At 46.5% G+C, this 26,274-nt stretch overlaps 1 protein-coding gene across 1 annotated transcript in view; it reads left to right on the top strand.

The window, feature by feature from the left end:
• The window catches only part of LOC120865894 (ubiquitin-conjugating enzyme E2 E2), a 355,392-nt gene that overhangs the window by 327,975 nt on the left and 1,143 nt on the right, over positions 1 to 26,274 (top strand). The window lies entirely within an intron of this gene.

Raw genomic sequence — 26,274 nt, 5'->3', positions numbered from 1 at the left:
CTCCAGTGGCTGCGGGACAGCAGGAGCGGCCTCACATGCTTGTAATTGGAGTCCCAGGAGAAGGAGTCAGGAAAGAAAAAACATTTGAAGAATAATGGAGGAATTTCCACTTCTGCTAACAGGGACGGGATTTGCCCTCCCACCTAAACAACCAAACAGATGTGACTACCCAGAAATTTTGAACATGCAGCTGAGGCCCTCAGGCATCCAGGAAAACACTGGGCCCTCCCTTGACTAAAATTTCAGAAGCCTTCTCTCCTCCATTTGGTCACACTTGATTGAAACAAAACACTAGGTCAGGAAGCAACGGTGTTCATTCCGGTCCTTACTCTCCTTTTAGGGAGGAGCCCGGAAGGAAGAGAAAGGGAACGCATGGAGCCTGACAATTGTAGACAGAAAAAGCAACGATATTATGAACATATTTATAACAATGAACATATTTATAACCACGTTACAAAGAAAAAGAAAAGATAACGGCACAGGAGCGTGACTTGTGGGCATGGAGTGAAGCAGTTTCCCACAGCAGCTCAGTGTCTAGATTTTTGCAGGTTCTTGGAAGAGTACTTCAGTATGCTGGTAGCCGTAACCCTGGGCCTTTGTTTTGGTCCACAATCATTAATCTCCCGTTTACATGTATAAACTGACACAGCTCTTAAAGTGGGCCATGCACTCACCGTTCAGAATCTGACATTTGTTTCTGAAGCGATTGGTTCAGTTTTCTAAATGCCTCTGTTCTCTTCCTTTTTTAAAAAAAATTCCAGTCATTGACGATAGTTCTTTGGATTCTTTTAGCTTTCTCAAAGCTGTACCATATAAAACAACACTAACTCAAAAATAAACATGGAAAGAAAACAGATGAGAATTGTTGATATTGTGTCAGGGTTTAAAAACCAACCGATTCCAGATATAAGATGAAACCAGTATTACATACATGCATTGTTTACAAGAAATGAAAGATTCACCCTTAAAATATGTATTGCACACTTACCATTTAGAATGTTACCCTTTATGCCAGTCAAGTGGCTTAAACCATGTATATCTCAAGAATCCAGTCTTCCTCTATACCAAGACTCCTACACAATTTTAAAACAAGTGCTAACATTCTGTGATTCTAAAACTGCACAATCAGAAGCAGTATGTTCCGTAAAATGTTTCCTTTCTTTGCCTATCAGTTATGTAGTCCATACAGCTGATGAGATTCAACTTCTAATCATTCACTATTTTCCAAAGATAAAGAATGTAGCAGGCCTCGTCCATAGCTTTTTTCAAAGGTAAGTTTTCAGTTCTCTAATAGCAAGTTACTCTCACTGTATTTCTCTTATCCTCTTGTCTGCACACAAGGCTTAAGCAGCCGTCCTTGGAGTTTGTAGGGATCTGGCAAATTCCATTAGAAAGTCAATCTAGCTTTTTGTTTCTCCTGACGTCGCCATAGTCAGTCAGCCTGTCTCCAAGAGGAACCTGTCAAAATGGCTGTCTTACTGCATTTCTCATTGTTATTCGCCAGGGTGATATCCCTTGAAGGTCATATTATAGAAGGTCTTACCAAAGGAGTGCCAACAATAGTGACCGGGCAAGAGTTGGTTCCACCTAATGAGATATGTCCTCCAAAGCTACTCTCAGCTTGATGCCCTAACAAAACCCAGTTGCCTCAATACTTCGCCGTGACTTTAGGCTAGTCTCAAAACAAACCATGTCAGATCTGTACATTCATCCTCTGCCCTCCGAAGTACATTGCTCTAACAGCTGTTATTCTCTCATTCTGGGATGAAAGGCCAGATAAACGCAAGTATGCAAACAGTATTTTGCTTTATTATTGCCACTTCTCTGCCTCACACTTTTACACCCCTAAGCAGACACACACACAGATATATCTGTGAATATATGTTTTCAGTTTTGATGCCTGGGTCTCAGGCTTATTTAAAGGCAAGTCTGGTCAGTGAGTCCAGACTGTGAGATGTAGACCATCCTGAAATCAACCGCCTCAAATAAGAGGCAGTTCAGGGTACCAGCGCATCAGCAGCTTCTCCCTGAAGTGGACTCTTGTGTTTAACTTCCAGACCCTCATCCGTCATCTGACTCGGAAGGTGGTGTTGTGGACGAGGGGGTGGCTGCCCCCACTTGTGAGACTGGACAGTATCTCCCGGCAGCCATCAGCTGGATAGTGCCTGTCCAGGATGGACATATGATTTTGCCTGTTTCAGCACTTCTGGCCGCTAAAGCCTGCTCATCTACGTGTTACTAGTGACTAGTTCAAGTGCTAAAACCAAATTTTCATAAACACCTCCATTGCCATGATAAGTGAAGTCCCACTTCCTAAGAACTTCGAATGGCATCAGTCAAATAAACCATCTGGAGTCATCACACAAGCATCGTGTGATGACTCGGGCTGACGCGCTTCAACTCCACAGACTTTCGTTCTGACATTAAACATAACCAGCTAATGAAAGTATTTATGTCATCCCTAGAGAAACAATTACTTATTTTTGGTTTGGTTTGTAACTTGATTATAGATTGATGGTGTACTTGTTAGTACAACCCTGTGCCTTCTGAGGAATCCATGTGCATTTGATTAAGTGTTTAGCATTGCTCCCAGGGGCGGGCAGAGTCCCAAAGAGCCAGTGGACGTGGAAGGCATGGAACATCTGTTTCCTTGCCCTGTGATCAGCCTTCACCATGACCTGCCAGCCCCACACTGGATTACCTGGAGGCCTCTCTGTGTCAGATATCGGGTACCAGAGACTTGAACTTAGTACAAATGAGAATTAAATTACTGGGCTAATTTTCATTTCCGATTTTAAACAAAATTGTAATAAGAGATACTCGTGTTTGCCTAACACCAGCTGTCTGTCCTGCCGTGAGGCGGTTATACGTCCTTCCTTTTTTTTTTTTTTCTGGACAATGTTGAATTAAAGACACAAGCATCTACTTGTCACTCTATAATAAGAATTTTAAGGCCTGTTAAAATAGTTAGTGCAAGTTGCCACCACAGGGGCTTGGCACCATGGACCTTAGAAATAACCTCTAATTCACCTCAATGCCAGTGCTTATTAATTCTTTCATTATCTTTCAGGGAATAGTTCTCCAGGATTATTTTGATTTATTACTGGTTTTTTTAGGATTATCCTAGACTGAGTAATTTAAGTATGCAAAGCCCTATAGGTACCTGCTGGACCTGATTTGCAAGTGAAAATATAGTCATTGTTCACGCAGATAAGTGGCTATGTCTTCACTCAGAAGCCAGAGGCAGTTCAGTCTCAGGATCCCTTGCCCCCACCCCACCCTCACACAGACACACACACACACCCTCACACACCCTCACAACCACATACACCCTCACACTCACATACACACACACCCTCACACACACACCCTCACACAACACACACACACACCCTCACACATGCACACACACCCTCACACACACACACCCTCACACACCTTCACACTCACGCACCCTCACACACACACCCTCACACATGCACACACATCCTCACACACACCCTCACCCTCGCTCACACACACACCCTTACATACACACACTCTCTCACACATACACAGACACCTTCACACATACTCTCACATGCACACACACCTCTCACACACACACACCCTCACACCCTTGCACAGACATGCACACACGCCCTCATACATACATATACACCCACACACACACCCCCTTACACACACACACACACTCACCCTTCGTATCTCTTAATAAAGAACTGGATGTCTCTCCTGGTGTGCTGAGCACTTCATATTATTTACCTCTAATGATTTCCTCTTTGAAGCTCTTCATGTTTTATCTAGAAAAATAAACATTTTTGAAGAACTCAGTAAATTTTAAACTGATAATTTAGGAATATATGCAAGAATGCTCACTAGATACACTCTATAAGGGAAATGTTGGTAAGTAGATGAAATTAAAAGAACATCCATTCTACTCATTTTCTTTGCCACAAATAGTCACTAAGGTGTATTTTCAGCAGGGCTGTATGTTTTGTTTGGTTTTCTAAACCCAGTAGGACAGTACGGTGTATGTCAGTGCCCAGAATTTGCTTATTGGCCTCTAAGAAAACGGGGAAAATTTAATAGGTCTAGAGAGTGGATTGAATCTTAAAACTGTATATTTTAAAAAATAATCATTCTTAGAAATAATCACGGTGTGTGTATATGCGTGTACTAAGTTGCTTCAGTCATCTCCGACTGTGGTTAGAATGCCGCTCTTCCCCTGGAGAGGGCTCGGGTTTGGTCCCTGGTCCGGGAGATTCTGCATGCCGTGAGGTGCAACTAAAAAGGAAAAAAAAAAAAAGTGGCCTTTCCAGTTCCAAAAAGTACCCCCAACGGTTTAAGCCGTCTTGTTTAAATACAGTGGTGGGGCCCTGAGAGTGGGGTTCTTGCCAGCCTCCAGCTCCAAGTAGAGAGCAATGTCTCCCCATCAAAGGATATGCAGGGTCAGAGCAGGAAGCCAGCTTCCTCCAACCCATTCCCTCCGTTTTAATGATGAATCTGGGAGGAAGAATTCAAGTACCGTCACAGGAACGATCCCCCGGAGTAGGAAATGGGAACCTACTGCGGTAGGTTCTTGCCTGGAGAATCCCATGGACAAAGGCGCCTGCGGGCCAGAGCCCGTGGTGCCGCAGAGTTGGACACGACTGAGCAACTGAGCACGCACACCACACGGGCGTTAGTGTCCTTTGCAAAGTTAAGCTTCAGCATGGGTCAAATTTTCATGAGTGATGACTTGTGGAGGCAGCTCCATGAGGAGTCATCGTCCAAATCAGGCTTATGAGAAGCAAGGACAGAGACACGGCTGGACTCACCCCCTGCACTGTGTCCCTTCCAGCGGCAGAGTGCAGGCTGGCTTACAGCTCTGTGGCGTGAAGAGCCCCAAGTTGCTCTGAGTCCAAGCCAAATTACGCACCTACTCCTTTGCTCCAGTTATTTTGTGTCAGTTTCATTTCTTTGGGCTAAATGGGGCCTCCAGAGTTCTCTTTAAAAAGGTACAAACCTCTGGAAAAGATGGCCCATTCAGTGCCAGTTGCACTGAGATCCAGTAAATGATCATTTCCTCTGGGAGAGGAGGATCGTGAGTGTCAGGAAGGGGAAGTGACTACGGCAGGGAGTTAGCCAGATGGGGAGGAGGCAGCCAGATCAAGGGGCATTTTCCCTGCTTTGCAGAGTTGCACTGCAGTTAGCTAGAGGCCCAATTCTGTGGGTTTGTTTTTGTTTCTGTTTTACTGTTTTTTGAAGTATAGTTGATTTACGGTGTTGTATTGATTTCCGCTCTACAGCAAAGTAATTAAGTTACACACATATATGTATATACATGTGTGTGTATATATATATATATAAAGATATATATAGGGAGAGGTGGGAATACCAGACCACCTTACCTGTCTCCTGAGAAACCTATATGCAGGTTAAGAAGCAATAATGAGATCCTTACATGCAACAACGGACTGGTTCAAACTCAAGAAAGGAATACGACAAGGCTGTATATTGTCGCCCTGTTTGTTAACTTATACGCAGAGTACATTGTGTGAAATGCTGGGCTGTATGAAACACAAGTGGTTGCCAGGAGAAATATCAACAACCTCAGATATGCAGATGGCACCACTCTGATGGCAGAAAGGGAAGAGGAACTGAAGAGCCTCCTGACGAGGATGAAAGAGGAGAGTGAAAAGCTGCCGTAAAGCTCAGCATTCAAAAGCTAAGATCATGGCATCGGGTCCCATCACTTCACGGGAAAAGACTTTAATGCTGGGAAAGACTGAAGGCAAAGGGCAAAGCGGGTGACGGAGGATCTCTGAGAGGATTAGACAGCGTCATGGACCCAAGAACATGAGCTTGAGCAAACTCCAAGAGATAGTGAAGGACGGGAGAGCCTGGCATGCAGTCCATGAGGTCACAGAGTCGGCCACAACTTGGTGACTGAACACACACACACACGTTTGTATTCCTTTCCATGAGGGTGTGTCACAGGGTATGGAGTGTAGCTCCCTGTGCTGTGCGGTGGGACCGTGTCTGTCCATCTGCGTGTGCAGGCTCGCATCTGCCGACCCCAGGCCCCACTCCCTCCCCTCCAGCCCCCTCGCCCAGGCGACCACCGGTGTTCTCTTTGTGTGCGTGAGTCCTTTTCTGTTTTGTAGGCAGGCTCACTTGTGGACTGTGTTGGATTAGTGGGACTGTGTTGGATTTACATGGGAGTGGGGCTGTGTTGGATTTACGTGGGAGTGGTATCATGCGGTGTTTGTCTTTCTCTCCCTGCCTTACTTCACTTGGTATGACCATCTCTGAGTCTGCCCGTGTTGCCGCAGAGGGCACTGTTCCACTCTTCTTTATGGCTGGGTGGTGAGCCGTTGCATAAATGGACCACATCTTTATCCACTCCTGTACCCACTCCTGTCGATGGGCGTTCACGTGCTTCCCTTGTCTTGGCTGCTGTGAGTGGTGCAGCTACGAACAGGCGTGCATCTTTTGGATTAGATTCATCTGGGTATATGCCCAGAAGTGGGATTTCTGGACCCTGTGGTGGTTCTTAGAGAAGGAAATGCCACCTCCACTCCAGTATTCTTGCCTAGATAATCCCAGGGACCAAGGAGCCTGATGGGCTACAGTCCATGGGGTCGCAAAGACTCAGACACGACTGAGCAACTAACAGTTTTCCCACTTTCATTGTCAGGATAGTTCTGTTTTTAGCTTTTAGAGGAAACTCCACACTGTTCTCCACAGCAGTGGCACCACCTCACGTTCTCGCCAACAGTGTGAGAGGATTCCTTTTTCTCCACAACTGAGAGGGGCCCAGTTCTGCATTACTGCACTCTCCCGAAGAGTGAGGGGGCTACAGACCTTTGCTGCATGGCTTTGTCCCAAAGTAGCCTACAGTGAGAGCAGCTGGCCGCCATCCTGAGAGGGGTTAAGGTAAGAAAGGTCAGTGGCCAGTGCAGCAAGGCTTGTTCAGGGTCACCCAAGGCCTGCTTAGGGGAGCAACAACAAGCAGAGGGCTGGGCTTTCTGCCCTGGGCGGGGGTGAGAGGGCCCGTCTGGCTCCAGAGAAGTTGGCTTAACTCTGTGAGGGTTTAAAATCCAGATTAGAAAAATCCCACGATAAGCATATGGAACCCGTCTCCCGTATGGGATAAGGTGATTCTCCTAAATCAGTGTTGTTTTAGAGGGCTTAATGTGTGTGCAGTTACTTTTCTTCCCTCCTCTCTGTGTTTGAATAGCCCCCTTCCTGCGACCTCTGTCTTCATCCTCAGAGATGGGTGTTCCTAAGGAAGACGAGAGCGACGGTGACGATGTAGATAGACTCACCCACTTGTTGTCAGGAGTCACTGCTCACGAGGCTCCTCGAGCAGCAACTCCTGACAGCTAAAAGGGAGGGCAGAGCATCAGAGCAGCCCCTGTGGAAGATAAAATATGACTAAGACGGAAAAATAACTGAATGGGTAAAAACCATCTGGGCCATCACGCAGGGTATTGGCCAGAAAGAATCTATGCGTAGTTGGCCTTGCCCTGGGGCATCTCATGGCAGGGGAGAGGGGGCAGTGGGAAACAGAGGGTTTGAAAAGAGGGGCCTTTTGGGGCCAGGTTTACGTCTCTGCAGAATAAAGCTAGCTTCATTTGGGAGAGGAAAGACTGCAAACGGGGTGCTCGAGGGCATTTTGACGGTGTCGTAGGAGATGGCAGAGGCCTGGCAGAGGTGGAAGAGGGCAAGGGCCAGCAGATATTTGGGGATCAGAATCCCCAGGACTTGGTTTCCTCACCACTATGCCACCATCACTGCTGACTGCGTGTGCTTGGCTGTGCCTGGCCTCCCACAAATTCCCAGGGCAGGCTTGGTGTGCGAGAAGAACGCCACGCCAAGATCAGTGAATATGACTTAGTCAGCTCACGGTCCCCAGAGGATCAATCCGCCTGCCATCCATCCCCCATTTTGTGCTAGTAGAGAAATGGAAAGCAAGATTCACAATTTACTACCCATGACATGTTAGAATTTGTTTGACATGGTTCCTTATCTATGTAAGAAGGGTACAGGAAGAGTTTGAATCCTGGAAGTCAGTCTGCCCACTTGGCTGAAGCAGAAGTAAGAGAGGAGCTGTATGGACAGACAAAGTTTGGTCTAATGGTGGAACATGTCGCCCAGAGGGTCAAAACAAAGGAGGTTCAAGTTCAGGACAGCTGAATACTGGAGTAAATATGTGCATAATCACTCAGGCGTGTCTGACTCCGTGCAACCCCATGGACTGTACCCACCAGGCTCCTCTGTCCATGGATTCTCCAGGCAAGAACATGGAGTGGGGTGCCATGCCCTCCTCCAGGGAATGTTCCCGACTCATGGATCAAACCCAGGTCTCCAGCACTGCAGGTGGACTCTTTACTATCTGAGCCACCAGGGAATCCCAATTCAGAGTACATTACAAAGCTACAGTAATCAAAACAGAATGGTGCTGTCACAAAAACAGACACACAGATCAATGGAATTGAATAGAGAGCCCAAAAATAAACTCACACATGTATGGTAAGTTAATCTACAACAAAGGATGCAGGAATATACAGTGAAGAAAAGACAGTCTCCTCAATAAGTGGTGCTGGGAAAACTGGACAGTTACATGTAAAAGAGTTAAATTAGAACATTCTTTTAGCACTATATACAAAATAAGCTCAAAATTGGTTAAGATCTAAATGTAAAACAGGAAACCATAAAACTCCTAAAAGAAAAGATAGAGCAGTCTCTGAGATACATTATAGTAATATAGTTATATTTTTAGGGGGATCTGTCTTCTAAAGCAAAGGAAATAAATGCACAAATAAATAAATTGGACCTAATTAAACGTAAAAACTTCTCACAGTGAAGGAAACCATCCACAAAGTGGAAAGACAGTCTATTGAATGGGAGAAAATATTTGCAAATGATACGACCTTTAAGGGGTTAATATCCAAAATAAACAGCTAATACAATTCAATATTTAAAAAAACTCGGTTCAAAATGGGCAGAAGAACTAATGAATGGTAAATGTAGTGGCGATGAGGAAGATAGAAGGCCCTTACTTAACAGCCATTAGGACGGTGGTGGTTTGAGGCAGGAATTATTAATGAACGCCAAAGCAGGTGAGTGAAGGCTTGTTGAAGTACAGTTCAGCTCAGTTCAGTCGCTCAGTCGTGTCCAACTTCTTGCAACCCCATGAACCGTAGCACGCCAAGCCTCCCTGTCCATCACCAACTCCCAGAGTCCACCCAAACCCATGTCCATCAAGTCGGTGATGGCATCCAACCATCTCATCCTTGTCATCCCCTTCTCCTCCTGCCCTCAATCTTTCCCAGCATCAGGGTCTTTTCAAATGAGTCAGCTCTTCGCATCAGGTGACCAAAGTATTGGAGTTTCAGCTTCAACATCAGTCCTTCCAATAAACACCCAGGACTGATCTCCTTTAGAATGGACTGGTTGGATCTCCTTGCAGTCCAAGGGACTCTCAAGAGTCTTCTCCAACACCACAGTTTAAAAGCATCAATTCTTCAGCGCTCAGCTTTTAAAGAAAGCTGAGTCCGATTCTCACATCCATACATGACTACTGGAAAAACCATAGCCTTGACTAGACAGATCTTTGTTGACAAAGTAATGTCTCTGCTTTTTAATATGCTGTCTAGGTTGGTCATAACTTTCCTTCCAAGAAGTAATTAATTTAATGGCTGCAATCACCATCTGCAGTGATTTTGGAGTCCAGAAAAATAAAGTCAGCCACTGTTTCCACTGTTTTCCCATCCATTTGCCATTGTTGAGTATAGGATATTGGTTAATTTGGAATAGCTTGCTATAAAATATTTATCAGTCACGAAGATAAATGTGGTGACTCTAGAGTGGAGAAACCTGGCAGACAGCAGTTTGGCCAGGTGACCAAGGGTTGGCCCGAGTGACATCAGGTACCTCCCCATGGAACACAGACAAGAGAAGCGAAGTCCATGCTGTTTCTGCAAAAAATACATGCTCTGGGTCTGGCCATACGGAGACATTGGATGAACCCAGATTGAGACATCCTGTGGGATGAAAGTCTCACCATCCTGTCGAATTTAGGAAAGAGTGTGAAGTGTGGAGGAGCTCAGGAGGCATGGCTGAGCATGTGGTGCTGACCCCGAGTGCAGACCCCAGAGCGAGACAGGCCCCCTGCTCAGAGGCAGCAGCTGCATGCGGCCTGCACACAGTGGTCTGACCACACTGGGCTCTGTTGGAAGGGGTTTGTGTCTGTTTAGGGGATATACATGCTCATCTCAGAAGAAGAGAAAATGAACAAGAATTCTTTTTAAAAATGGGCAGAATACCTAAATAGACATTTTTCCAAAGAAGACACATACAGATGGTCAACAGACACATGAAAAGATGCTCAACATTAGTAATCATCAGAGAAATGCAAATCAAAACCAAAATGAGATATTATATCATCATCGAAAAATGGCTATCAAAAAAACACACAAATAATTAATATTTGGGAGGATGTAGAGAAAAGGGAACCTTCGTGCACCAATGGTGGGAATGTAAATAGGTGCAGCCACTGTGGAAAGCAGTATGGAGGTTTCTCAAAAAAATTAAAAATGGAACTATCGTATGACCCAGAAATTCCACCCCTAGGAATATATCCAAAGAAAATGAAGATGCTCATTCTAAAAGATATGTGCACCCAGTGTTCATAGCAGCATCGTATACAGTTGTCGAGATACAGAAGCCATCCACGTGTCCTTCAGCAGACGAATGGATAATGTGAGATAACGCACACACACAGTGGAACACGAGAAAAGGATGATGCTTGTGGCATTTGCAAGAACACAGATGGCCTGGAAGGGTATTATACGCAGCGAAATAAGACGCAGAAAGACAGATAGTGTATGATATACTTAGATGTGGGATCTTAAAAAAAAGACACAACAAATTAGTAAAAGTAACAAAAAACGAAACAGACTCACAGGTACAGAGAACCCCTGGGGAGAAGGAAGAAGGGAAGGGCAAGCTGGGAGATTAAAAGATACAAGCTACAAAGTGTGTCATACAACACAAGGAATATAGTCAATACTTCACAATAATTATGAATGGAGGGTAACCTTTAAAAATCGTGAGTCACTATGTTGCACACTGAAAACATATATAATATTATACATCAGCCATGCCTCAGTTTTTCAAAATAGGAATTGAAACCTTCAGAAAGAGATAACATGGAGTCTTGAAGTCAAGCAAGAGGTCACTTGCAGGAAGTCGATCATAGTGTGCTTTAGACCGAAAGCAGAGATAGCGAAATGTTAAATCACAAAAGGAGATTTACACGGGGCTGCCCAGATGCCTCCTCACTCACACGAGTGCCGTGGAGCCACTGATCCCATAGGGAAAAAGTCATTCGGGCTCAAGTGTGGGAAGGAGGAAGGCTGTCTATCAGAAATCAGCTCCCTCCATCCTGACCAGTGGGACTGCTCACTAACTCATTTATCAAACAGACACGTATGGAAGGGTCATCGTCAGTACCCCAGACTGTCTGCTGTCTTTGTGACTAAGACCGAAAGAGGCCCTGCCCACCCCAAAGGAGAAGACAGAGCAAGACCTCAGCCCACACCTCCTGGGAGAGGCACTGCCTAGGGCGGAAGCGTCCACGTGACTCACCCAGCTGTCTTGGCCACACACGGCCAGCCCTCAGCAACAGGCAGAAGCGTCCAGTCCACCGAAACCACTGACGTTCTGGTCCAGCTTTGGCGCTGCAGGGGGTGTTTCTGCCTGTGGACTCCAGCGCAGACTCCCCGGGGCAGTGCATACTGGGCGTGTGTGATGGCCCAGGGCCCCTGCTGTTTCCACACCCTGTCCCACTCTGTGCGCTAAACAGCAGTGTGGACGGGAAAGGCAGTCTGGGAGCGAGAGCAATGCACTGGAGTACGGTGCTTAGTGGGCGGGCTACATTTGAGGACTGGGGAACGAAAAAGTGCTTTTTAGGTCGAAGAAAAGGTGTGTGTTACCCCTGGTGGCTCAGACGGTTAGGTGTCTGTCTACAATGTGGGAGACCCGGGTTCAATCCCTGGGTCGGGAAGATTCCCTGGAGAAGGAAATGGCAATCCACTCCAGTACTATTGCCTGGAAAATCCCATGGACAGAGGAGCCTGGTGGGCTACAGTCCATGGGGTTGCAAAGAGTCGGACACGACTGAGCGACTTCACTTTCACAAATACATCTCCTTAAGAACATTGTTGTCATTTTTGCTTCCATCAGGGTTAGAAGTAGAGGGAAGACAGGATTGGGATAATCTTTGGTCCCTTGTAGACATAGGCCATCAGAAAAATACGGCAATTGAAGAGGATTTATTTTCCATAGTTGGCAGGAACACGTGTTTGTAGAGAACACAGTATGTGTATATATATATTTATTTTTTTTAAACTGGACACCTGGTAGGCGTCCATTGGGTATAAGCTATTCTGTCTTTAAAATCTAGCATCCTCAGATACTGACAAATGTTGGTGAGGATGAGAACTGGACCCCTCAGAGATTGCCTGTGGCGATGCGAATTCTCTTCAGACAATGTTTTGGCAGTTCGGCTCGTGGTTAAGCGTAGAGTCACCATATGGCCAGGTACTTCCACCGCTGGGTATTTATCCAAGAGAAATGAAACCAGGTCCATGCAAAACCTGTACACAAATGTTCACAGCAAGACCATTCACAGTGCCCAAAAAGCGTGCGCCATCCACGTGTCCGTCAGCTAGTGGATGGGTAAATATAACATGGCGTATTCATACAGTGGAGTATTATTTGGCAGTAAAAAATAATGAAGCAGTGAGGCATGCTTTGTGAAAGAAGCCAGTTGCAAAAGACCACATGTTGGATGGTTCCATTTATACGGAATGTCCAGGATGGGCAAGTACGTAGAGAAAGAAAGAGGAGTGTATCCCTCGGGCTGGAGGATTTAGAGGTACAGGATGTACCTTTGGGATCTTTGGGAAATGAAACTATTCTAAAGTGGATTATGGCTGCGGTTGTGTACCTCTGTGAATGTACTAATAGCCACTGAAGTGTGTGGGTTGATTATATGGTATGTGAATTACATCTCAGTAAAGCTGCTTTTTAAAAAATTTAGCTTTGACATCTCAGCATCTTGGACTCCTTCCTACTTGCTGCAGACACAGCTTTTTTGCAGAGGTGGGAAAGTAACGTGAATCTCCGGTGTCTTAAGTCCAGCACTGTAAGGATATTTTCTGAGAGTTCATTAGGAATTATTGCTTAACTAAGCCTGGAATTGCAATCCAATAGCTTCTCAGTAGGAATGGACCATCTGTGCTGCTCGGTGGACAAGCCTATGCTAACAGACGCTTTCTATTTCAAAACACACATTGATTTAGGGTGCATGGCACTGCTGTGTGGCCTGAGAGAACAAGTTTTGATGTATTGAAAAATATTTTACCAACAGTATACTTCAGGTTATAATGGTGTATTTGTTGAGCTGACTCAACTCAGGGGCCATTAATACGGAATGGCTTTAATTTTCTGCAGTCATTGCCTTAGGCCAGATTTTGTTGAATTTTGCTTTTGCATCCCTTAACAGTATTTAGCAGCATTCGAGTGACTTCCAGTTAGTAGACCATCAGTCTGGTCCATCTTTAAAGTCTCCTCTCCTGCTGATTTAAATCTGATTCCATTTCCCCTCCATGAGGATGGAACAGGTCTGGTTCTGACCCCTTCTCTCTCTCTTCCCAAGGCCTGACTCCTAGGCTGTGGGGCAGATAGAGGATGAGCAAAGGTCTGCTTACCTCAGGCCATGCTTCTCTGACAAGCAGCCTCTTGCCATCCACACCTTCGGGTGACACATGTCAAAACGCTGCTTCTCGTGGGTCATGGGAGGCCTCAGTTCCCAGGCACCTGGTGTGAAAACCAGGCGCCCTGGCCCAGCTTCCCCGGCCAAGCCCTCCCCCACGGGCACTGGGGACTTTTTAAAATGGTCGGGGGCGGAAGTGGAGCGGTCACATGCTTGAATATATACCTGTCTATTACACACTCACTAATGTGAAGTGGACGCAATTTGCAGATAGTAAGAAATACAGGACTCTCTACTGCAAATCGCACATAGCCAAAGGCCTCCAGGGATTTTTACAGCGTGCACGTGTGCTCAATTGCGACCAGGGTCTTTTGCAACCCCTGGACTGTAGCCCGCCAGGCTCCACTGTCTGTGGATTTCTCCAGGCAAGAACATGGGAGTGGGTGGCCATTTCCTTCTCCGGGGATCTTCCCAGCCCGGGGATCGATCAGAACCTCATCTCTTCCTCTCCTGCATTGGCAGGTGAATTCTTTACCAATGTGCCACCTGGGAGTCCCTGAGTTTTGCAGCTGTAACTGACAAAAGAGAGTGGTTCTAACATGAATGTTGGGTGGTATTTTAAGTTAAGAACTAAGACCAAAGTTAGACAAAGAAGGGCGTCAGAGCCTCACCGTTAGCCTTGCCACGTGCCTCACGGGGACAAGACGCACAGCAGCGTGCCTCGTTCTTCCACCAAACAGATAGAGCGGACGTGTAAAAAACACTCTGAAGGTCAATAATGATAACGGTGAAAGAATTAAGAAATGATGAGTTTTAAGTATTGATTACCTGATAAGTCATTTCATTGTAACTTTATATCACTTAATTTTTGAGAATGGCTGTTTCAGTTTCTAAAAATTCAAACATTGGCTGGCCAGCCAGCTCCAGAATCCCACCGCCCTCCCACAAAGCATCCTCCGAAGAGCCTCTAGGCCCCTCTCCTGGGGGCACCCCCCTGATCAGATGCAGGGATGCTGGAGACCTCCACCTCGGCGCTCTGGGAGGTCGCTCCTCACACCCCCCGGCCGGGGCCGGCGCTTCAGAGCCTCCTGCTCACGGGCGCCCTGGCTTCACCTTCCTCAGCTGGTGGTACCGAGCACAAGCTCACGCGCCCAAGAGAGAGAGTCAGACACACGGAACCGCAAACACCAGAGTTTGGAGCAGAGACAGATCCAGGACCATGCGAGGAGAGCGGTGGCTCATGCCCCCAGACCCCGAGATCCCAGAAGGGATTCAGCAAAGTGTCAAAGGCCGGGGGAGGGAGGTGCAGGGCTGATTGTTGCAGACTTCTGGGTATCGGAGTCCTTGGCTCTTGCCGCTGTCCACACCGGTGAGGCCCCCGTGTCCCTACAAACCTCCCACGTGTCAGATGATATTCGCTGTCATGAATGTAGCCTTTTATCCCTGTGTGAATGGAAGTGTTACCCCTTCAAGGTCGGAGCCTTGAGAATGGGCTCCGCCTCAGGCTCTGCGCGACATTCCTAACTCAAACACAAGCAATAGAATAATACAAAGGTTAAAGTAAAAGAACAGATGTAGTATGGAGTCGGATTTGTTCTTCCCAATTGCAGTGGCTTCGAGAGGAAAAAGCCTTCTTCTCCCTGTTTGGAGGTAGGAGGAGGGGACACAGGGGTGCTGACCTCCGCTCCCTGCACTGCACTCCCGGCAGGTTAGTGCCGCGTGCCCCCTCTTCCTCTCCCGCAGGCCCCCTCCTCCTCCCGCAGATCCCCCTCTCCTCTCACAGACCCCCTTCTCCTCCCACAGACCCCCTTCTCTCCTCTTCTGCAGACCCCCTCCTGCTCTCCCGCAGGCCCCCTCCTCCTCCCACCGACACCCACCTCCTCTCCCGCAGCCCCCCCCCCCCACCTCCCGCACTGTCTGGTAGACTTATGGGCCCTGCAGAGACTGCTCATCTTCCCTGAGCACGTCCTATGAAGACACACATGTCTCCGTGGGAGCTGGGGCCCTTGGATCCTCTTTTAGGATCACGGGGTATTAATTTTGGGGTAATAACACATCTTGCTAGACTTGTATGACGCTTTGTGTGGCATTCTCAAAGTCAAATCTAGTTGGATCGCAGCCACCACTTGTTTCAAATCATAGCCATGATGATTTTCTCCCTAAATTGCTTTATGAGCCCTGCCCCGCCATGCACACGATACAGATATATAGACATATCTATAGATACATATGTGTAGATAGATAGATGGGCTTTCCTGGGGGCTCCGTGGTTAAAAAAAAAAATCTGCCTGCCAGTGCAAGAGATGCAAGTTCAGTGCCTGGGTCGGTAAGATCCCCTGGAGAAGGGAATGGCAACCCACTCCAGTATTCTTGCCTGGGAAATCCCATGGGCAGAGGAGCCTGGCGGGCTACAGTCCACGGGGTCACAAAGAGTCGGACACGACTTGGCAAGTAAATAGCAGCAACAAATATATGTATTTTTAAATATATATATATATGTATCTGTATTTATCTTTCCAAGGAACTTAACAACATTCTGGTCTGAGTTAGGCCTGTAATTAATAGTCTGGTTTTCCCACATTCTAAAGTATAAAAACTTTTAACTCTGCCCTGCTCACTTGATGCTTAATTAGTAGACCCTGAGGAATTCAGATAGTCCTAAGTCTTGATAACATTCTTCAAAGAGACCTGAAAATTCCTGTACCCCCGGGGGAAATAGCGTTAATTGCTCCAAGTCTTAACCTCAAGATTATAGTTCTCCAAATGAAACGCCAAATGAAGGAAAGAAATGGGGCAGGTTGGGAAGTTATCCTGCCAGGTATCAAGCATACTATTAAAGTCTAACAAGAGAAACAGGAGTAAATAAAGCAAGAGGCAGATTAACTGGATGAAGGAATATCGAGCACAGAAGCAGGCCCGGACACTTATGGGAAGCATTACACAAACAGCTACTATCTGTAAATAGAGCAGAATATTTCTAGAGTACTGGAGTGAGTGGAGAAAGCCTGTCGGTATGCTAAAAAATATTAAAGAAAGATTGACTTATTTAAGTACTGAAACCCTTGAAACTTGTACTGGCAAGAGACATTGTACACTGGGTTAAAGGACAAATGATTTGGAGAAAATATTTCCTTCACATATAATAGATAAACAATATTTTCGTTAGAGGTGGACTGAACTTATTTTGGCTGAATGCTAAATAACCAATGTTAAAAAATCAATGAACAGCTTAAGCCAACGGTGAATGTTCCCCCCATAAAATGATCTTCTGAAAAAGAAGAATAAATATGAAATTTTATCTTAAGAATCTAAGATTTATCTTAATAATCTTACAGTATTATTCTTGAAAATTGTAGGGGATTCCCCAGCAGTGGGATGGTTAGGGCTCCGTGTCTCCACTGCTGGAGGCCCGTGTCAGAGAAATACAATCCCACAAGCCTTGTGACATGGCCAAAAGAAATTTCTTTTTAATTCGTAGAAAATTAGGTATGTTTTTAAAGTTTGTCGCAAGGCTATGGTTTTTCCTGTGGTCATGTATGGATGTGAGAGTTGGACTGTGAAGAAGGCTGAGCGCTGAAGAATTGATGCGTTTGAACTGTGGTGTTGGAGAAGACTCTTGAGGGTCCCTTGGACTGCAAGGAGATCCAACTAGTCCATTCTGAAGGAGGTCAACCCTAGGATTTCTTTGGAAGGAATGATGCTAAAGCTGAAGCTCCAGTACTTTGGACACCTCATGCGAAGAGTTGACTCATTGGAAAAGACTCCGATGCTGGGAGGGATTGGGGGCAGGAAGAGAAGGGGAAGACCGAGGATGAGATGGCTGGATGGCACCACTGACTCGATGAACGTGAGTCTGAGTGAACTCCGGGAGTTGGTGATGGACAGGCAGGCCTGGCTTGCTACGATTCATGGGGTCGCAGAGTCGGACACGACTGAGCGACTGAACTGAACTGAACGACGTCACTGTGTCATCTCTCAGCACTCCCATCTTCTGGGCAACTCTTCTGCACGTGTACAAGACTTCGATGTTTTCGCCTGACGAAAGGCATGGATTTCTTCTTCTGCCTATTCCAGTGTAATTATTGTTAGTGGGGATTTTGCTATCAGATCAATGCACTTTCCTTTTTCTCTAATGGTAGCACAAAGGTAGAGACCGAAAGATCTGGCTGACGGTGGTCGCTGTGCAATGTCTTTGAAGTCCCCCCACAAACTGAAGCCGTGTGCAGCATGTCTAAAGCCGGTGTCCTCTGAATATTTGAGAAGCCCCCAGAAGAGTTTTGCCCTCACACTTTTATTTCTTACTGCTTGCCTTCACTTCCTGCTTCTCACAGTCCCTGGACGCATGGCTTCCTCTGCCGGCAGCCGCTGGTTGTTGCCGAGCCTTTGCTCCCGGTGTCAGAGTCTGCAGGGCACCACCATCGTGCAGCGTCTGCTGTGCCACACTTTTCCGTATGATCGCTGCTCATCCATCTCACTGTGAACATTTGTACTGAGGACATGTGAAGATGATTCCCGATCTCTTCCTTATATGTCACATGGCTTGTCTTTGACTGAAAAAGATTTTCAGTCCCAAGCTACATTCATCATGCTTGCCAATATAGCAATAAGCCCAAATGATGGTTTTGTTTACTAAGTGTGATGGCAACCTGATCTTAGACCTCCACAAGTTGAGCAGATCTCAAAATAACATCAAAGAGGCATCTGTTGGTTCAATCTTTCAAAAACTAAAGAAGTTTTGACTTTTGAATACCGAAGCCAAAGCTGACCTTAAGTGCACGCTTAATATTTATAATATATAAAGTATGTCCTCATATCAGTAAAGAAAAAACAGACAAAAAACATGAAGCGCATCACAGGAGAAGAAATGCGAATGGTGAGCCAACAGGAGGGCATGTTAAAACCTCAGTAGATATCAGGTCAGAACAAGGCGCACCCGTGACAGGATTTTTGTTTGTTACCTTGACAAAAGATTAAATATATATTAAAAGATTGGTAGTGCAGTGTTGGTGAGAATATCCAGAAACAGAGTAAACTGTACATCCTTTTATTGAAGGACCTTCTGGCAGTATTCACCAAAAGTTTAAAATCTGTACTCTCTGCTCCAGTGTTGTCACCTAGAAGAATCTACCCTCCAGAATGACTCTTAACGTGTGCTCCAAAAATGTATACAAGATGGTAAAAGTCCTGATAGCAAAAAACCAAAGCTAGTCTCAGTGTGCATCAGGAGGGGATAGAAAAATGAATGCTGAATAGCTATGCAAGGAATACCCTGTAGTTACTAAAAATAATCAGCTCCATCTATTTGTACTATCATAGAAACACAACTTGTATATTGGCCCAGAGGAAAATGCAAGCTGCAGAATCGTGTGATTCCCACTGGGTTTAAATATAAGTAAAGAAAAAAGTCTTGAGCAGTGAGCATCCAACCGTTAACAGGGGTCACCTTGAGATGGGAAAGATACAGAGATGGAGGAGAATTGAAGGGAAGAAGATTGTATTCTTTACATCATACATGCTTCTTTATGCCTTGAATTTATTAAAATGAGCATAAGTTACTTTTTAATTTCATAAAAGATTTAAATAAAGCCAGGCTAGACCAAACCGTGGAACAAAAGTCCCCTGAAAGACACAAACATGAGCTAGTCCTCATTGTAATGCTGACCTACAGAAAGGCTCCAGTGACTTGGTGAGTAGTAGCTGAAGTATTCGTGGAACAGCTTGGAGGAGCAGCGGTTTGTAGCCTGCAAGAATCCAAGAACTGGCAAACCGCAAACCACAAATTTCAATAAAAAAGTTTTAAAAAACAACAGCCAGGGCTCCCCTGGAGGCTCAGTGGTAAAGAATCCATCTGCCAGTGCAGGGGACACAGGTTCGATCCCTCATCTGGGAAGACGCCACCTGCCAGAGTGGCTGAGCCCATGGACCCCAAGTGCTGAGCCTGCGCTCCGGAGCCTACACTGGGCCACGGAGGGCAGCCCCTGGTCGCTGCAGCTAGAGATGCCCCCGGCAGCGATGAAGACCCAGCCTGGGGACAATAAATGATTGCATACTAGAACCGAAACAGCCCGGAGAAAGATGAAAAGAAGGCTGCTGGACTGTCCTCCAGGGCCCCTTTCCTGACTTGCTAATCATGTGTGAAGAACATTCTGTGATGAACCAGCATATAAGGCTAGTGTGACAGGGGACGCCTGCCTCACGGAGTGACTGCTCTTTCTGGCTGTTATTTTTGTGTTCCTTCCTTGTCTTCTATCCACTCATTCATCCTTGCAGAAACACGGTGTTAACAAGCGGGAAGCACCGACAGAGGAACGGGGCAGGGTCCCACGAGGGCAGCAGTCTGCTTAGCATAGCTCCCTAGGACCTGGAACATAGTAGGGCCTCAGCAGTGACAGTTGTCTGGAGCAAATGTGTGGGTTGCCCTCGAGTGGGAATTGTGAATCTTTGCTAAATAAGCACCTGAAAGGTAGTATTCTCAGTGCAGTGACGGAGGTATGGACAGACCAAACAGAAATGGGGCACAGAAGCCTGCTACGAAGCCCCTAGACACACCCCTGAGCAGGCTCTGTCTGAGCTAAAATTTGGGACGTTCACAGAAGCCCGCCAGGCAGAGGAAGTCAGAGAAGCAAAGGTGCAGAGAGCTGTGAGCGAGCGGGGCCTATCGGAGAAGCTGCGAGTCCACTGATTGCGGGTTAAAGCATGGGATGCGGGGGCCGGAAAGATTCGGTCTAGATCATGATGTTCTCAGGAGCCGTGCTAAGGGCATTGCTAGTTTTGGTTTGGTTTCTGTTCAGTTTGTTTTATTGAAGTGTAGTTGGCTTGCAGCGCTCTGTTAATGTCTGCAGTATAGCAGTGAGTCAGTTCATGCTTTCTCGTCTTCTTTTCTTTGTGGTTTAGCACAGGACCTGGAATGTAGCTCCCTGTGCTACACAGCAGGACCTTGTTCTGTGTCCATTCTCTCTGCAGGGCTTTGCATCTGCGGACCCCAGCCTCCCACCGCATCCCTCCGCCTCCCCCTCCCCCTGGGCAACCATAGGGCTGTTCTCAATATCTGTGAGTCTGTTTTGTCATTAAGTTCATGGTGTCATATTTCAGATTCCATGTGTAAGGGATATCACGCAGTACTTGTCTCTCTCTGACTTATTTCACTAAACGTAGTCCCGTCCATGCCCTCATGTTGCTGCAGATTGCAAAATTTCATTCTTTTGCATGACTAAGTTGTATCCCGCCCTATATATGTACCATATCTTCTTTATTCAGTGGGCATCTGGGTTGTTTCCATGTCCTGAGTTTTCTGAATATTGCTGCTGTAAACTTTGGGGTGCATGCAACTTTCTGAATCACAGTTTTGTCCAGACAGATTCCCAGGAGTGAGAGTGCGGGATCACGTGGCAGCTCTCTTTTTAGTGTCTTGAGGAACCTCCATGCCATTTCCATCCCCACCAGCAGTGCAGGGGGGCTCCCTTTTCCCCACTCCCCCTCCAGCGCGTGCATTTTTGCCACACCGCACTGTGTTGAGTGTGGGGTCCTGGTTCTCCCACCAGGGATTGGACCCAGACCCATGCTCAGTGAAAGCATCGAGTCCTAACACTGGACCAGTCCAGCATGTATTGTTTGTAGGTTTTTTCGACGGTGGCTGTTCTGGCTGGTGTGAGGTGGTACCTCACTGTAGTTTTGATCGGCATTTCTGTAATAATTACATGAAATCCCATGGACAGAGGAGCCTGGTGGGCTATAATCCGTGGGGTCACAAGGGAGTTGGACACGACTTAGTGGTAAAACAATAGTAATTACATGCCAAAGACTTTGGATTTTATCTGAAGAGTGTCTTCAAGAAGGTAATCCTATTTATGTTTTTTAAAAGATGCACATGAATATTCATTTGCTGTCTGCATTTTGAAAACAATAGCAGAAATTTTGTATATGCCTAACAATAATTCAGTCCATTGCCTTCTTATAATAGCTGTGGGGCAGCTCCTGCCATTGCCTTCATCTTGCAGTTGAGGAAACCAAGGCACCAAGTAAGTCCCTTATCTGACCTGGTGCCGTTATGGGTGGAACCCAGATACAGAGGCAGGCGGCCTCGACCCAGAACCCACCCCCTTTTCCCTTATCCTGGGCTGCTTTTCTTTGTTTCTTTAAGGACATACATGTTTTCTTAAGGAAAGAAAGTCAAGACTTTTTCCCATGGTTTCTCCTATACCACCCACCATCCAGGAGAGAATAATTTGGGGCCTTGCCGGTAGAACCCCTCTGCAGGCTCAGCCAGCTGCCCAGCCTCCACTCCTCACTGCCAGCTGCTTCTCGCCCTCCGGTCTTCCACGTGTGTATAAATTTATTTCCGGTTGTGCTGGTCTTCATGGCTGTTGCGGGGTTTCTCTAGCTGCGGCGAGTGCAGGCGACTCTAGCTGCGCTGCGCGGGGCTCGCCCTCCGTGGCCCCTCTGGCCGTGGCCCAGGGTTCTGGGTGCACGCTTCAGCAGTTGCAGCTCGTGGGCCCGGCGGTTGCAGCCCACAGGCTTCGTTGTTCCAGGACATGTTCGACCTTCCCATACCGGGAGTCAAGCCATGTCCCTGGAGTTGGTAAGCGGGTTCAGTCTGCCGAGCCAGCGGGAGGCCGCCTCCTCCAGTCAGCACCCCGATCTCCCTGCTCTCCTGGACGGGCTGTGAAGCCTCCTGGTCTGGGGTTCCTCGCAGAGGGGGACCTTCAGACAGGGTCCCGGGGGTTCCCTGAGCCTTTCCCTTCCAGAATCGCAGGAACACCTCACGAGGTCCCCAGAAAGGGGCTGGGTTGGCGCGCTCAGCCCCCTTACGTGCCCCCAGCTTTCGCTGAGCCACCCTCTGCGCCTGGCCCTGCGGGGACGCAGAGGTGAGCCCAGGAAGTAGAGGAGAAGCAAAAAGAAGGGGGGCTCCCATCTCGAGGGATTTGCTGACTTACGCGTCCACTCGGGCTTTGCATTGTGCCCGCAAAAAAAGCGATGGCGTGACTTTTACACACAGACGAGGTGACGCGGTTGAGGGATCCGGTCGACGGGGGTAAGCGTTCCCTGCTCCCACCGCGTGCTTTTCCGTTGACCACACCGTGAATCCTGTACGGGGACCGCTCATACACAACACTCTGCCAGCTAGGAGAATCGAGTGCGTACCATCACCTCACCCTGTGCTGTGAGCCAAGCCAAGTGTGAACAAGCTCCTCTTCTCAGAAATTCAGACAAATAGTGACTGAAAGAGAGCAGACAACGCAGGAGACTTGAATCTCACTTTACTCCTTCATGGGTGAACTTTGTAGGTTTTCTTTAGTAAAGAGGAAGACTGACCGATGATCCTCTCAGAGGCTGATAGAGACTTGGGCAAGCAGTAAGTCTAGGAGCCAGAATGATGGGGAAACTCTCCACTGTAAAAAGGAACTGATAGAGAAATAAGGTTGAGTAATTTATGTTTGGAGACTATTATTTCATCCCTGGTGTAGCTCCCTCCGTGAAATACGAAACCCTGCAGCAAGAGCCGGTCTTCCTTCAGGGCGTGATTATAGATATACTGTGGAAGGAGGACCTTATGCCTCCAAAGTCACTGCGGTAGTCATGGACACACATTTATTGCCTCGTTTCATTTGGTTACTTGTAGTCTTAACTGTCTTCTGTTCAGCAAAATATTTTAGCATTGAACTATTTGATAACATGATTTTAAATTTTCATTTTATACTTTTATTCCTTCATTAATACTTTTAAGATTTGCATAAATTTACAAAGATGCACACAATATTCTTCACAGCATCGTTTATTAAGCAAAAAAAAAAAAAGTGCAAAGAACTCATATATCTCTAAACAGGAAATTGATTATTAGTTCAGATTAATATTTTAAATGTTTTGGACTTCCCTGGTGGCTCAATGGTTAAGAGTCAGCCTGCCAACAGAGGAGACAACACAGGCTCGATCCCTGGTCTGGGAGGATTCCACTTGCTGCTGAGCAGCTAAGCCCGTGCACCACAACCCCTGAGCCTGTGCTCCAGAGCCTGGGGGCTGCAACTACTGAGCCCAGTGCTGGAACCTGCGTCGGCAGAAAGAGGTGCCACCGCAGGGAGAAGCCTGCACGCTGCTGCCCTCTGCAACTAGAGCATCCACACACAGCAGTGAGGACCAGCGAAGCCAAAAATAACAGTTGATTAATTAATGCCTTTTAAATTTTTACAAAAATTAAATAAAAAGTAAGATGATACACAGGGAATATAATGACTTTGTATGAGTATAATCTATAAAAATATTAAATCACTATGTTGTACACCTGAACCTAACATAGTAATATTGACATGTCAGTTACACTTGAATTTTAAAAAATAAAAATGATGAGGTAGGATGTAATTCCTGAAACAAAGTTATTCACCATATAATGAGTTTTTTTAAACGTTGCAAAAGCAGATGACCTTTTTTTTTTCCCCTTGTACGTTTAGAAGAGAAGTCTGGAGAGCTGTAAGTCAGTGTGTTAACAGTACTACTTTCAGTGAATTTGCAGCCAGTTTTCACTTACAACTTTCTGTCTTATGTATTGTGTGAGGTGGTTTTGTAAATTATTATTGTTTTTATATTTAGCATGTATAATTTTGCAGATGGAAAAATATTTCTCTTTTAAAAACTGAACTTGAAAAGGTGAAAGGAACTCTGAAAGGAATTTACTGCTAATTACTTAAGCATACAAAAAGAAGTCTGCACAGTGTGTGTGAGTGAGGTTTCTTCCTCCTCGGCCCCTGCTGAAACAGTCTGAATGCTTTTCCCCACCCCCGAGCTTCCTGTTCTTCTCCTTCACCTGTCTTCCTCTCCCTTTGTGGAGGAACAGCAGACTCTTGTTCCCCGTTAGCCCACCCTCCAAGAGGTACATTTGCATTAGAACATTAATATCACTGCTCATTCTTCTGACTTAAACCAGTCCTTTACCTTGACCGGTTAAGTTAGGAAGCTCAGATGGCCCTTTAGCACATGTCTCTCACACTGGGTGTATTTAACCAAACAGCCGGCTTGACTGACGTAGACCTAAGCTCCATCCAGGGCGCCCAAGTTCTTTGCCTCCCCGAAACTGGAACTAGATGGTTTGTTTCAAAGGTACAGAAATGAGATTCACACCTCTCTTTGGCCCTTTGTAGACTCTAATATAAAGTCATTACTTGAGTCTGAACTGAAAGACAGCATTTTTTAAGAAGATATCTTACCAATCCCAGATATTTTGTGTCTACATTTGTACTGCTGGTCTGAGTCATTTTGAACCCTGGCTGGGCTGCTTGAGGTGACGAGTTTCAGCCTTTGGGCAGGTGAAAGTCAAGAGTCACAAAGAGCAGGCAGAGAGGCAGACGTTTGTAACAGACCCGTGACTGGTCATCTGTTAATGGTTTGTGATATGAGTGAATGTAAGAAACTTAACAAGCTTAGCACAAACCCAAGAAAGCTTAAGGGAAGTTCGTGAAAGCTTCAGCAGTCTTGGGACTGTCCTGGCGGCCCAGTGGTTAGGACCGTGCTTCTGTTGCAGGGGACACGGGTTCAGTCCCTGGTGGGGGAACTAACACCCCACAACTCACTAGGTGAGGCCCCAAGGAAAAAACAACCCCCTAAAAATGGTGTATTAGTAATGTTAGAACTGTAACAAAATTTTTTAAACAGCAGGGGTTTGTTGGGAGGACTTTCAGATGCTGTTATCGTCAGCCTCCGCAGATTCCAAAAAGGTGGCGCTTCCGTTACACTCGGATTACTGAGAAGCTGTGACATTGAAAGTCCTCAGGATTTTCCCCAGGTTATGAGGTTATCAGACTGCAGGTTCACTGCCATCTTCTTTGCGTATTTTTTTGTATTTGTTACCAACTTTTGCTCATTTTTTTCCCCCTTTTCTCTTTTGGTTCTTGCTTATCCACTTGCTCTGATACACAAATTCTCAACACCAAAAGTACAGGAACTAAAACTCGAAGGGGAATGAAAGAGTGGCAGGAAACCAGTGCCTTCCGGGATCTCCAGGAACCTAAAGGGCATTTTTTTAGCTGCTCTCAATGGTCGTCAGTAGCCCTGGATCCTGTCTGGGGGGAGGAGTGTCCCAGGAGCCTGCAGGGAGAAGGGGGCTCCTGCTCCGGGCTTGGAGCCCCTCCTTAGGCTGAGTTTCCGGCCGTGGCAGCTCCATCATGTTCATGTCTGAGGCCGTGGTTAAGTCAGTGAGTGTCAGCTGTGAGTAACGCCCGTCGCTGCTTTTGTAACAGAGAACTCTGACTTTGGTAAAGGTTTCCCTGGTGGCTCAGGCCTTAAAGAATCCACTTGCCCACGCAGGAGACGCAGGTTCAATCCCTGGGTCAGGAAGATCCACTGGAGAAGGAAATGGCAACACACTTCTCTGGAGAATCCCATGGACAGAGGAGCCTGGTGGCTTACAGTCCATGAGGTTGCAAAGAGTGGGACACGCTGAGTCACACACACACACACACACACACCAATACAGAGGCGCTGTGCCCCCAGCAGTAACCAGGGTGGAGACCACACGC

Source organism: Oryx dammah, unplaced genomic scaffold (genome assembly GCF_014754425.2).
Source record: "Oryx dammah isolate SB20612 unplaced genomic scaffold, SCBI_Odam_1.1 HiC_scaffold_7, whole genome shotgun sequence".
Lineage (NCBI taxonomy): Eukaryota > Metazoa > Chordata > Mammalia > Artiodactyla > Bovidae > Oryx > Oryx dammah.
This window is presented reverse-complemented; position numbering and strand designations above follow the sequence as displayed.